General features: G+C 37.1%; 1 pseudogene; it reads right to left on the bottom strand.

The window, feature by feature from the left end:
• Window positions 1-6,012: 6,012 nt before the first annotated feature.
• On the bottom strand, window positions 6,013-7,162 carry LOC107572155 (uncharacterized; annotated as a pseudogene).
• Window positions 7,163-11,442: the final 4,280 nt, after the last annotated feature.

The following is an 11,442-nucleotide window of genomic DNA, read 5'->3' as shown; positions in this document are numbered from 1 at the left end:
AGACTCGTAAATGTTGTTTTTTAGCAGTAAATACGTAGCAATTTTACGTTTTAAACATTGTAATATCTCCAAATTGTATGTTTCAGCATCAATCAAAACATACAATAATGTATGGTTTGTGCTTGTAAAAGTTACACACTAATACATATGTGTAAACAACTAGACCAGGCTGAAATTTAAGCCCTGTCCACTAAACTAAACAGAGGGAGGAAAATTATTATAAAAAAAAAAACAATTAAAAACATTTAAACAAATAAAACACAGAAGCATGTAGGTGCTCCAGTTTTCCTATTTTATTCATTCTATATTAGGTCTACATCAGGATTCCTCATTTGGCGGTGGAGGGCCTCTGACCTGCATATTTTATCGTAATCAAAGACACCCAAATATGCTAATCAAGGTGTTCAGAGTTACTAGCTTACAGGCCGATGATTTTGCAGGATTTGAGCTAAATTCTGCAGAGCAGTGGCCTTCATGGCTGGACAAACAACAAGAGCACAGAAAAAAGAAAAAAAAAACAAAAAACATACAACTATAGCTGACTTAAAACCATGGAATCTTAGATGAAAGCCACTGCATTTTAACAATGAAATCTGTCAGTATCTCACCAGAGGATACTTACAAAACTCCAAAAGCAACATGACCATTTGGCTTATTTGTGAGTTCCCAAATGTGCATAAAAGGCACTAGTCTTTAAAAAAACAGCAACTTTCAGTTTTGACCTTTTATTAACAAGTACTTATTAACATTGAAAGAGCTCTTCTCAAAATGAAACCAAAAAAAATAAAATAATGCATAATGACAAGGATCTGGTTACTGTTTCCGGGGGCATCTACATCAGACCAAAAGGGTACTTAAACGTCGGCGATTACAGGGGCAGTGTAACGAATCATCCACTGAAGGCGAGTGTAGTGAAGAACCCAAGTGCAGTTTATTTACAGAGTGATCCAAACAATGATCCGAGACTTGACTTGACATGAACAGACTTGACATGAACAGACTTGACATGAACAGACTTGACTCACCGACAGCAGGTTACAACTTCAATACATGACGAGGGCACAATGGGAACATGAAGCTACTTATAGGAAACAAGAGGGTCACATGACAAGAACAAACCAATGGGAAACAAGACACATGACTAAGACAACCAATCAGAACATGACACAATGAACAGGGGGACCAATGGCATGAATACATGAGGGCAAGGGGACCATGAAATAATTACAAAATAAAAGACATGGAAAACATGAACATGAAACAAAACACCACATTACAGGCAGAGGCTCGAGACCGCCATGCCTGAACATGCTACTGATCACTTTGATAAGCCTATTATAATTATTTATATTCTAGAATTATCTGGATGGGTTTCCTGGAGAAACTGCATACTTTCATAATTCGTCCATGCGTGTTTACATCATTAAAAACAAACAAATAAACAAAAAGCTACTATGCAGTGGAAGTAACTTGAAGCCACAACAACTGAACCTCAAACCGGAAAGAGCTTGTAGGCAACAAGGTACAGCGACAGTATCCGTAATAAAACACGAATCAACATAGTTCGCATAGATTTACATTTGCTGTGCATAAGGTTCACAAAAATAGCCTTACCAGGCTAATATGTGCCAGCGTTGACAAACTTGTATTATTTTATTATTTTTAAATAATTGATTTCAACAAGTCAAAGCAACAAGATAAGCTAGTTACCTGCTCGTATGACATATTTTTGGATATCTGTTTTTCATTATTGGAGGAGTTTTGATGTCATTAATGACATTTGCATTGATAAGGCGATTATCTGTAACCACGGGCACAGCAGTATTTTTCAAGCCATCAAATTCATCCATGCAGAATAGGGAAGCCTAAGCACAACAAATATTTATATGATATGATAGAAAATAAGATGTGCAAAATATATGCCACCTACGTCTGACCCAGCAAGAGCATCTTGGTCAACCACCTTCACCAGAAATACCATGCTGGTGAAGCTTGCTTGAGAAGAGTATGACTATACTGGTTCACCAGCTAGACCAGCACTACACTTCTGTAGGCAGAACCTTTACCCAACGACATAAGCAAACATAGTGTGGGTGGTCTGTGTGTGAGACGTCTGAGGCTGAGACTATATCTGCATAAACCAGCCTGGACAAGCGTAGAATTCATTCAGGTTTATACTGGATTTTTCAGCAGGGTAGGCTTAAAAAAAAAAGTACCCCATGGCATCTTGACCAACTGTGTCAAAGTTTGTCTCAAAACTGATCTGCCTTGTTTTCTAACGCTTCCATAGGCAGATGTCCACATAAAAAGCACCTGAAATGAAACCTTATTCGTCACCTTGGAATTATACGGTTCTATCTGCTGTTCTGTGTGTGTTTGTTTGTTTTTTGTGTATGTGTGCATTTTGGGACTGATGTATGAAAGAGACTTTTCCCCCATATCCCATATCACTATATGGAATGCAAAATATTTGAAGCTAAATATCTCGAAACTGCTCTGAATGCAGCTAGAAACTTATTATTCCAAGGTGACGAAGTGTCCTATATGAGACAGTTATTAATGACAGCAAATGCACATTCTATGTGAATACTGCACCTCATATGAACCACCTGAGATATTAGGCTAGAGCCTGTCCCTCAAGGGCAACCTCAGAGGTAGGCTAATGATGTGTAAATCTGTAAATAAGAACTGTACTGATTATTTTCTGAACTAAAATAAAATTTAGTTTATCTGAAAAAAAAAATCAATTTTCCTATATTTATAAATATTTATTCATTTATTTATATACTGCACTTTAGAGGTCTGTACTGCATAACTTAATCACAACTTCCATGCCCGCCCACTTTCACAGACGTACAGATACAATTGTAAAATCAAATTTTTTTCAAGCATGTTTATTGAACACTCCTTTTTCTTTCCATTGAGAACTTGCTGTATCATTCTGCCATTCTTCTGTATTTAATATTCAGCTCTTAGATTAGAAGAGTGCAGCTTTTTAAAATGAAACTCTTTAAATAATGCTCAGAGAGGAAGCTTTGATGTATTTCTTGAGAGTGCTGCCTCTGACATCTTGACATGTGATTAAAAACCTCATTAAATAATCAATAAATCAGTTTAGTTTCTGAGTCTGGGAGGAGAGCGCAGGCAGACAGAGAAATGGATCATTGTGAGGATTTGTCAACTTTTGGAGGGGAAATCCAATTTTGGTGTGGGTCCCTCTGGAAGGTATCTGTATAGGCACTGAGTGTTCTATTATGTGTTAGTAATGAGCTTTGTAAATCTGACTGTCTGTGTTTTCTTGCCCAATCTTTGGTACAGTGTTGTGCTTATGATTGTGCTTAATTCATCCTAATACTAAGAGTAAAATGACCCAGATTCACACAGTCTGAGCAGTATTTAAGCAGTACATGACATAAATCACAATCTTTAGTGTGAAGGCTACAGACTATCTATGCATTTTGAGATAGACCAGTTCCTATTTTACTGTTTTTTAATGCATTAAATACATTAAATAAAATCTGAAAATTAAGTGTTTATCTATCTATCTATCTATCTATCTATCTATCTATCTATCTATCTATCTATCTATCTAGTCAACATACCTATGTATCATTTATTTGTAGTTTTTTAAATTGTAGTTTTAGGGACAAATAATCATTTTAAAGAGTCTAAAAGACTACAAAACAATCTCCTTTCCTTAATTCCTACTTAATTTGTGAATTTAAAAAATGGTAAACATTCAAATAAAAGCACAGCAGGTTGGACATGGACCGGTGATTCAGTGCAACGGCAGACACTTTGTTTCTCCCCCTGTCTCTCTGTCTTTACCCCCCGTCGTCTGCCAGTTTAATTGTGCTGAATCTCCGCTAAATGAATTTACAATTTAGACTGAAGTACACCATGCATTACAGCCAATCAAACAAGCACTGTGGAGAAGAATCTTAATATAAGATAATTAATAATACAGATCTCAAATAGGGAAAAAAAGCTATATTTCTACCATTCTCTCTGTCTGCCACAAACTACCTGACAATTGTTCCTTAACGATTCCCAGTAAATTCCTTAAAATGGTAATTTGTCATCTTGTCACTTCATTTGTGACCTAAAATTCCTCACTAGAGGCATCATCAGATAAATTAATCACTACCCAGGATCCATTTCTCCATTTGTCCCTTGTGCGCGCTATTATGTGCTAGCTCTCTGCCAACGCTCTTCATTTACATATATTTAATGACTTATTCGTGGCTGCTTGTGTCTGACGGTGTGCATACAGCATGTCAGGTGAACTCTCCCCTCTTTTTCATTTCGATGAGTATGAACACGCTTTTTTAGGATCTGCTATTGTTCTCGGAAAGTGTAAAACGCATTCTGTTTTTATGTGTGTACTTTTAGGAGTGGCAAATACAGTCTTGACTTGACTCGTGTTGGCTGGTGTGACATTATCAAGGATGCTCTTTGATCTGAAATGAAACCTTTAATAAAAGCAGACATCGCCTCAAGTAGTTCTTTTAGCATGATTTTAATAATAGAGCGCACTGCAGATTTAAATCAATGTTATAATTATTTTCTTTTAACAGCCTAAGAATGTGAAAATTAACACGTGTAAACCTCCATACTTTTACTCTAGCTGTATATTTGTGAACTCTATTTATGAAAGTGACACACTTTTTTTTTTTTATACACATTCAGTAAAATATTGAATTCCTGAAATTGCTTGTGAAAACTGTTCATATAAGTCAAGAAAACGGTCAGTGCATGTGCTATTAAATGAAGAAGTCTGAGTGATTGCTCAGACAATGTGACAGAAGTGTCAGTGTTTATGAGGGTTATGGCCTGAGGAAAGAAATTAAGGTGTTGATTAGTCCTGGATTCAGTAACCAGGAAGTGGTCAAGGTACAAGGAAAAGCATGGTATATGAATATAGTGAATATTTATTTCAATTTCTGCTGACACAAACCTTAAATTTTATATGATCTTAGCAGAAATGTATATATATTTATTTATTTTATTTTATTTTATTTTATTTTAATGTAACCCTAAGGTTGTGTGTGTGTGTGTGTGTGCATATACATATTGACATTTACATTTTAGTTAGGAACACATAATTCACTAAAAATAATCTCATTTAAAACTTGCAAAGTTTTAATATTAGCTAGATTTGAAGGGAAAAAAAAGAAAAAGCTATAAATCCATTTTGAGTAAAAATGTGTTTTCTTTACCAAGAAAGTGGCAAGATGGAAACCACTATTTTCTGTTTCAAACTTTCACATAGCATCTTTACGTTATAATAACATAAAAAATTCTAATCCAGATTTTGATTTTCAAAGGTGTATTATAAGTCCTGGATCTACTCCTGCTTACCACCACCAACTCTATGTCGTTGTTCGCCCTTCAATAGGTTGGCTCTGCCACCTCACCTCCCGCTGTATCCAGATCCACTGAAATGCTGTTTCAGCCTGTTCGGTAAACTTGCCTATCAGCTGTTTCCTGGCCATCCCTTCAATACCCAGCAGCCCAAGGGTACTCCAGAGTGACTGCCCAGCAAAACCTCTGCAGCCGACCTCTACTGGTAAATTCCAGGCATTCCATCCATTTTGCTGGCTCTCAAGGATAAGGTCTTGATATTTATTGCGCTTATGCTCATGAGCCTCCTCCATCCTTTCTTCCCAGGGTACTGTTAACTCTATAAGCACCATCTGCTTAGTGCCTCTAGACCAGAGGACAATATCCGGTCTGAGGCTGGTGTGTGCTATCTCCTCTGGGAATTTTAGTCGCTTCTTCAGATCTGTCCGCATCTCCCAGTCATTTGTTGAGGCCAAGACCCCTCTACTCCACCGTCCTGCTGCAGTGCTTTCTCCTGTCCTGACAAACTGAATAAAGTGGTGCCCGCTGGAAAGTTTAACCTTCTTCCTTGCCTGTTCCACACCATCTGCCAACTGAGACAGGATCTTATCATGACGCCACCGGAATTTCCCATTTGCCAGACTTGACTGACATGCTGAGAGGACATGCTCAAGGTTGGCTTGCATTCCACACAATTGCAGCTGGGACTCTCTGCCATCCCCAAATATGGAGGTTTGATGGAGTAGGCAGCACATCGTAGACAGAACACATCAAGAACTTTATCCGGCGTCCCTCCATGATCCAAATGTCCTGCCACGTCAGGGCCCTTTGTCGTATGCCCTCCCACCTTGTCCAGCTGCCCTGTTTTCTCATGGCTACAGCCTTAACATGTCGGATTTCCTCCTCTGCCTTGCGGACCTCCCTCTGTACCATGCTGCGGCGTTCCTTTGGGTCGGCTTTGTTCCAACTCGTTCTGGTGAAACAACCCAGTCCAAGCCTGCCCTGGGCTACTGTCCCAACAATGTCCGCATGCTGCAGCCAATCTTCAGACTCCATCAATGCTCTGCTGGCTGACCATTTACGGCCTGTCCTGACCACAATGCCTGCCTGGCATACTCTTTTGTCCTTGCTGTCTTGCAGCATCATGGCCAGGCGTGTCTTTGCTCCCTTATACTCCTCAAACACTGATGTCACCGGCAGCTGCAGCTTGCTGCCTGTGCTGTACAGGCCAATGGAGCAAAAAACTTCTTGGGACACCCAGCCACCTCCTTAAATAGGTGTTAATCTTTCTCTCCAGTCTCTCTACAGTCGAGACAGGTACCTCATAAACAAGCAGAGGCCAGAGCAGTCTAGGACGTACCCCATGTTGGTACCCCCAGGCCTTATATTTGCCGGGTAGGCCACTCTTCTCTAAGGATGTCATCCAGGTTTCTGCTTGGATAATCATCTCCCTCACACTCTGCTTATCATTGAGGTCTGCCCTATACCACTTCCCCAAGCTCTTCACTGGTCTCTCTTGGACCGTTGGCATGATGGTATTTTTTATCCTAAAACGGAACCGGTCCTGAATGCGCCCCTTCCTCAATACCAGGTGTCTGGACTTTTCAGGTTTAAACTCCATCCTTGCCCAATCGGTGAGCTCAACCAGATCCTCCAAGATCCATCTCCCTTCGGGTACTGATTTTGCCGTGATGGTGAGGTCATCCATAAATGCTCTTATGGGTACCTGCTGGATGCCACTAGTCAACACTGCACCCCGCTGCAACTTTTCTGCTGACTTAACGAGAAGGTTCATCGCTGCTGAAAACAAGATCACTGAAATCGTATATATAACAATATATATATATTGTTGTTGTTTTTTTTCTTGACTTGGATATATTATACTCTTTTATTTACAAGCTTTTTAACAGGTTTTCAACTTGGCTGTCTCACCCAGCTGTACTGTCTCACCCTTTAAGCTAATTTCAAATGCAATTAGTGGATCTGCTGCTCTGGTGGATCTGCTGCTCCCCTGCAATCTCTCAAAAAATTTAGGGGCAAGAGCATTGGGGCAAGACCTTTTCAACATTTAAACACAAATTGAGTGAGAAAAACTCAAAATCTTATATTTACTTAAGATCACAATGGTGGTATCTTATTTGCTTTCTATCTAAACATTTTCAAAGCTCTATTGTAAAGACATTCGATCTGATTAATTATAGATTGATTTGTCTGAGACCAAATAGCTAATGAAGTAACATAATTGCTCTTTAAATGCATCATATTGGACAGCTTGTTAAATATGAAAACAAAAGATGCTTAACTAAAATGCCCGATAAACAGTGAAATGACCTTGCATAAAATCATTAGCAACACACTGATAAGTAATGTCTTAGTGGAATTACAATTAAAGTGGTCATGATATGGTTTTGTTCCTTCAGGTTCATTTATACTGTTAGTAAAGTTGTACATTTATATACATTTATTTGTGTATTTACATTTATTTACTTATTTTTTTTTAAATCATAAAAATTATTTTGAAAACATTGTTAGCATAAAACAATAGAACATTGTTTACTATAGAGCCAGAATGATCTCAATAATAATTCACGCAAAAGACGCGATGCACACATGCATAACCCAACTCACATGCATGAAAAATAATTTATGTGCACAAAAAAAAAAATATATATATATATATATTCACAAAAACCAATTCATGTGCACAAAATAAGAATATATATTAATAAAATACGTTTCACAAATGCAAAACACAATTCACAGATGTACAACTGTGTACAACATTTTTGAATGTTTAAAGTTCATGAGTTTAACATGGGCTGTGAATGTGAATCGCCTTGGATTTGTGTGTGTATTTTTAAAACTTTAAAAATACAAAAAAACTCCTCCCACGCGGGACACTCGTGCTCTTTAGCCAATGAGATTTGAGCCTGTCAGTTTACCAATCATAACCCACCGTGGGTGTATGAATCTCGTGCCCTGGGCGTGCCTACCTGGATGCTGACGTCATCAGCGCGAGACTACCGTTCAAGTTACGATTCAGCAGAGGTATGTGCAGTTGATCATTTTATTTCAACGCCAAGTAAAGGTTTATCGTTTTATTTTTGCATTTTTACTTAAAACTTGGAAGTAAAATCAGTTGTTTAGACACTCGCTAAAGTGAGCAATGTAAGCCAGTGGCTGCTGTTTAGAGTATTATGATTTATTATGATTTAATAAATAATCATTATTCACGTGGATACCATACCACATTAAGATATTAGATTCAGAAACTCAGTGTAAAGCATAAAACAATGTTTTACTGATGGGACATATGGTAAATAAATATAAGAATATTATGAAAATATACTTTTTGTTTATTGAGAATATGAAAGAGCTGTCACAGCAGAGCTTGTCTTGTGTGTAAAGTCCTGTGATGGCTCGCATTCAAGTGATGATAATGTGATAACATGCACACATTGGAGACCGTGTACATTTAATTTAAGTTTGTTAATGCTGCAGATACTATTCATTTCAGAATTGTGAGGCTGATGATGTATAAGTAGCTGCTGAGACAACCTGTGACCCTACTATTCCTACGTCATCCCCTGCCACAAGTTATGAGGTGATGTGAATCTAGAAGTTTCATTTGGAACTGTAACTCTTTCAAAACAGTCATGTTGCAACCCATTCTTTTTGACAGTTTCAACAGCTTTTTAAGTCATGAATTATTACTACAATTTTTGTTTTGTTTATAACAGGACCCCATAACTTTGTACATGTTCAAGGTGTAAAGCTGGTAACGCTTTAGATTACAACCCGCAAAGAACTATGTAAGTATACTGAATTTACAGTGTACGTTTCTGTAATTATAGTGTACCTATAAAGAACATATGTGTAGGTATAAGGGAACAATGTGTTAGGTTTGGGTAATAAGGGGGTAACAACCAGATATGCAACCTGCAAAGAACTGCGTAAGTAAACTGAATTTACAGTGTCACTTTTTTTGTAATTATAGTGTACCTATTCAGTACCTCCGTGTAGGTATAAGGGAATAGTATGCAAAGTTTGGGGAATAAAGGGGTAACAACCTGTAAAATTACAAATAATTTATACTGTAAGTATTTTGAAACTAAGAGGTGCTTATTCTAATAGTACGTGGTATGTATGGCCTAAATAACAATCTTATCTTTGGGAATGATTTAGAAAGACGATATATACTTTTTATAATTTTATATTGGTATTTTATTATAGGCGTATAGGTATTTTTTAACCATGGGGTACACATTCTATTATAAAAGGACGGACATGATGGAGATTACTGAACAACAAAACTGGACATCAGGTGAAATGAGTTAATGAGTTTCTGCTATGATTTATAATTCACAAGTCTATTTACCTTATGAAAGCTTATTCGTCGATTTCAGCAACTTCACACCAGCAAATATATATATATATATATTCACAAAAACCAATTCATGTGCACAAAATATATTAATAAATTAATAAAATACGTTTCACAAATGCAAAACACAATTCACAGATGTACAACTGTGTACAACATTTTTGAATTTCATGAGTTAACTTTAAAAATACAAAAAAACTCCTCCCACGCGGGACACTCGTGCTCTTTAGCCAATGAGATTTGAGCCTGTCAGTTTACCAATCATAACCCACCGTGGGTGTATGAATCTCGTGCCCTGGGCGTGCCTACCTGGATGCTGACGTCATCAGCGCGAGACTACCGTTCAAGTTACGATTCAGCAGAGGTATGTGCAGTTGATCATTTTATTTCAACGCCAAGTAAAGGTTTATCGTTTTATTTTTGCATTTTTACTTAAAACTTGGAAGTAAAATCAGTTGTTTAGACACTCGCTAAAGTGAGCAATGTAAGCCAGTGGCTGCTGTTTAGAGTATTATGATTTATTATGATTTAATAAATAATCATTATTCACGTGGATACCATACCACATTAAGATATTAGATTCAGAAACTCAGTGTAAAGCATAAAACAATGTTTTACTGATGGGACATATGGTAAATAAATATAAGAATATTATGAAAATATACTTTTTGTTTATTGAGAATATGAAAGAGCTGTCACAGCAGAGCTTGTCTTGTGTGTAAAGTCCTGTGATGGCTCGCATTCAAGTGATGATAATGTGATAACATGCACACATTGGAGACCGTGTACATTTAATTTAAGTTTGTTAATGCTGCAGATACTATTCATTTCAGAATTGTGAGGCTGATGATGTATAAGTAGCTGCTGAGACAACCTGTGACCCTACTATTCCTACGTCATCCCCTGCCACAAGTTATGAGGTGATGTGAATCTAGAAGTTTCATTTGGAACTGTAACTCTTTCATAACAGTCATGTTGCAACCCATTCTTTTTGACAGTTTCAACAGCTTTTTAAGTCATGAATTATTACTACAATTTTTGTTTTGTTTATAACAGGACCCCATAACTTTGTACATGTTCAAGGTGTAAAGCTGGTAACGCTTTAGATTACAACCCGCAAAGAACTATGTAAGTATACTGAATTTACAGTGTACGTTTCTGTAATTATAGTGTACCTATAAAGAACATATGTGTAGGTATAAGGGAACAATGTGTTAGGTTTGGGTAATAAGGGGGTAACAACCAGATATGCAACCTGCAAAGAACTGCGTAAGTAAACTGAATTTACAGTGTCACTCTTTTGTTATTATAGTGTACCTATTCAGTACCTCTGTGTAGGTATAAGGGAATAATATGCGAAGTTTGGGGAATAAAGGGGTAACAACCTGTAAAATTACAAATAATTTATACTGTAAGTATTTTGAAACTAAGAGGTGCTTATTCTAATAGTACGTGGTATGTATGGCCTAAATAACAATCTTATCTTTGGGAATGATTTAGAAAGACGATATATACTTTTTATAATTTTATATTGGTATTTTATTATAGGCCTATTTTTTAACCATGGGGTACACATTTTATTTTAAAAGGACGGACATGATGGAGATTACTGAACAACAAAACTGGACATCTAGTGAAATGAGTTAATGAGTTTCTGCTATGATTTATAATTCACAAGTCTACTTACCTTATGAAAGCTTATTCGTCGATTTCAG

Source organism: Sinocyclocheilus grahami, unplaced genomic scaffold (genome assembly GCF_001515645.1).
Source record: "Sinocyclocheilus grahami isolate Dianchi unplaced genomic scaffold, SAMN03320097.WGS_v1.1 scaffold1707.1, whole genome shotgun sequence".
Lineage (NCBI taxonomy): Eukaryota > Metazoa > Chordata > Actinopteri > Cypriniformes > Cyprinidae > Sinocyclocheilus > Sinocyclocheilus grahami.
This window is presented reverse-complemented; position numbering and strand designations above follow the sequence as displayed.